Genomic DNA, 3095 nt, shown 5'->3' on the forward strand with positions numbered 1-3095 from the left:
ACAGAATAAAATAAGCTAATTGACAAATATTTAAATGAAAATGAAAATCATAAAATATACAAATATTTTAATATTACTAACAAGCAATTAATAGTACTTTAAAATCCTATATTGTACATAAACATGAGAAAAAGTATTTCATAATACTTGTTCAATATCTTCTTTCCTCTCATTATCTGCATATCATGCAATGAAAAGAAAGTTTAAAAAAACATATAATTTGGGGGCTGGCACTGTGGCACAGCGAACTAAGCCTCCACATGCTGGGCCGCTATCTCATATGAGCTCCGATTCTAGCCCTGGCTGATCCTCTTCCTATCCAGCTCTGTGCTATGGCCTGGGAATGCAATAAAAGATGGTTCAAGTGCTTGGGCCCCCACACCCGCCTGGGAGACCACAGGAAACATCTGGCTCCTGGCTTTAGATGGATCAAGCTCCAGCCATTGCAGCCACTTTAGGAGTGAACCAGAGGATGGAAGACCTTTCTCTCTGTCTCTCCCTCTCTCTGTAACTCTACCTCTTAAGTAAATAAATAAAAAACCCACACATATAATTTGAAAACTCATTTGTCTTTCCTCTCAAATTATTTCTCAACCTGACAATATCATGATGGCTTAATAACTAAATTAGTAACAGTAATTCTGCACTGTGTATTAACTAAACAGAAATAATTTTTAAAGAAATTTTACATGGGCTGGTACAGTATAGGTTAAGCCTCTGCCTGTGGCGCCGCCTCCGAAATGGGTGCTGGTTTGAGTCACAGCTGCTCCACTTCCAATCCAGCTCCCTGCTAACAGCCTGGGAAAGCAGTGGACGATGGCCCAAGTGCTTGGATCTCTGCACCCTGGTGGGAGACCTGGAAGAAGCTCCTGACTTCTGACTTTGGATTGATGCAGCTCTAGCCTAGTCATTGTGGTCATTTGGGGAGTCAAGCAAAGAAAGGAAGACCTCTCTTTCTGTGTCTCCCTTCCTCTTTCTGTAACTTTGCCTCTCAAATAAATAAATAAATCTTTAAAAGAAGAAATTGTATAATCAAATAGAACAAGGTACAGGCCATAAAAGTTGAATACATCACCAAAGTTTATAAATTTCACTGACCGTTTCTTCTAAATTATCCTAATATTTTTATCTGTTCCCATCAATGTTCTATGACACACTACACTATCTATGACACATATTTCTCATCCTTTATTGCTGCCTTCTTCTAATTTGCTTAGAGAACTAAGATTAGATGTTGAACCTAGATATTGCTATTATCAACTGCAGACATGTTTAACAGTGGAAACCTATGTTAGTTGCACCTTACAGCATCTGGCGTTGTTTTATGCTAAAGCAATCAAAGTTGGTTAAAAATGGCTTTCACTGCAAATGAATGATTATGGTATGATTTCTGAGCCTTTTTTTTTTTTTACCCTGGTATAATGTTGCTGTTAACAATTAATGTTGATTGCTGTTGTTACATTGTTCTTGATCATGAACTCCTGTGCTGTGCTGGTTTCATGTATGTCAGAACTCCAACACATATTGCATCTTACAGTAAACATCTGCACTACTGAATGTATGTTAGGCATTAGCTCTTCTTTTCACAGCATGGTAAGCCACAGATACAAAACATTCCATATCTGTAGCTCTGACAAGGAGTATGGTATTTGTCTTTTTCTGGAGATTTTATAAGGTATCTTATTAACATTAGATATTGACAGAAATTTCTTGGTTACATAGTCAGAAATTCTAAAACAGTTGATGCCATTTGTGATTATTGGTGAAAAGGACATTGTGAATCAATGAATATCATCCACACAATCTAAATTATCTCTGTTGTTCAATTATAAATATTTGTTTATTCTAGATGTATAAAATAAGGTGAAATATATAATATAAAATATTTCAATTCCCAAGTGTATAAAGCAATATGAAAATCTATTAAAGGGATTCAACTATCCAAAAAATGCTACCAAATTATAGAGGATTTTATGATTTAATGTTGAAAGTTAAATAACCATATTTAACAATTAGTGTAAATTAATACAGTAAAAGTTTTAAGGCTAAGCAATTACATAAAGAAGAAGAAAGGACCAGAAGTTAAGTATACATGTTTATATTTCTTCACAAGTCATGGATTATCATATAGATATTGAATGTTTTCCCTAACAAAATATTTCACTGGAAAAAGTTAATTCTAACTTCCCTTTCTCACCATCTGTTTCATGGCAGGCTGCTTGAATAGCACAGATTTCTGTCTTTCATAGAGCAGAAATTGTGTCATGACCTGATTAGCTTTTACAAATTACAAAGCAATAAGCTGCATCATTCCATCGATGAAAGATGACTCTAGTTAGTAATCTGATTCATTTTAAGCAATCTTATAATTGGGTTAATTTACCATTTTTTCTAGGAATTGTAAAACGGTTATGAGAAGGATTATTTTTTTTTCAACTGAACCATCTATTATATAGCTTTGGGATAAAGAACCAATAAAAATATTTTCTTATTATGTCAGCAAAATTTTATTGACTTTGACTATATAACAAAGAATGTTTGAATTCACAATAATTTCAAATAAACAACACTAATTAAAAACTTTTAAATAGCCTATATAATGAGATATACTTCTCTTAGAAATTTGCTTTTTATTTTCTCACAACATGGAAGCCAGTAATGAACTTCCATTCTGTGTAGCACGTTGGACTGGACATGGAATATATGTATGACAATGACATAGGCTTTTAAGAAAAACAAAAGTGTAAATATTCAATGTGCCAATGAAAGAGATTTGTGAGACTAAATTTCTTCTGGTTTATATTATACTCTTTTAAGTCTTCTCATATGTTGACTGTTTTACAAAATTCACATAATTTATTTGGCCACAAACTATAACAATAGATTGTTATACTCTCTGATTATACTAGGTCATAGAGGAAATCAAAAGAGAAAATAAAAACTTCTGGAAATGAATGAGGATGACATTCAACATATCAAAAATTATGAGATAAAGCAAAAGCATTGTTAAGAGGGAAGATTATAGCACTTGGTGCCTACATGAAGAAACTAGAAAAGTACCAAATTAATGAGCTATCAATGCATCTCAAGGACCT

Source organism: Oryctolagus cuniculus, chromosome 8 (genome assembly GCF_964237555.1).
Source record: "Oryctolagus cuniculus chromosome 8, mOryCun1.1, whole genome shotgun sequence".
NCBI classification, from domain to species: Eukaryota; Metazoa; Chordata; class Mammalia; order Lagomorpha; family Leporidae; genus Oryctolagus; species Oryctolagus cuniculus.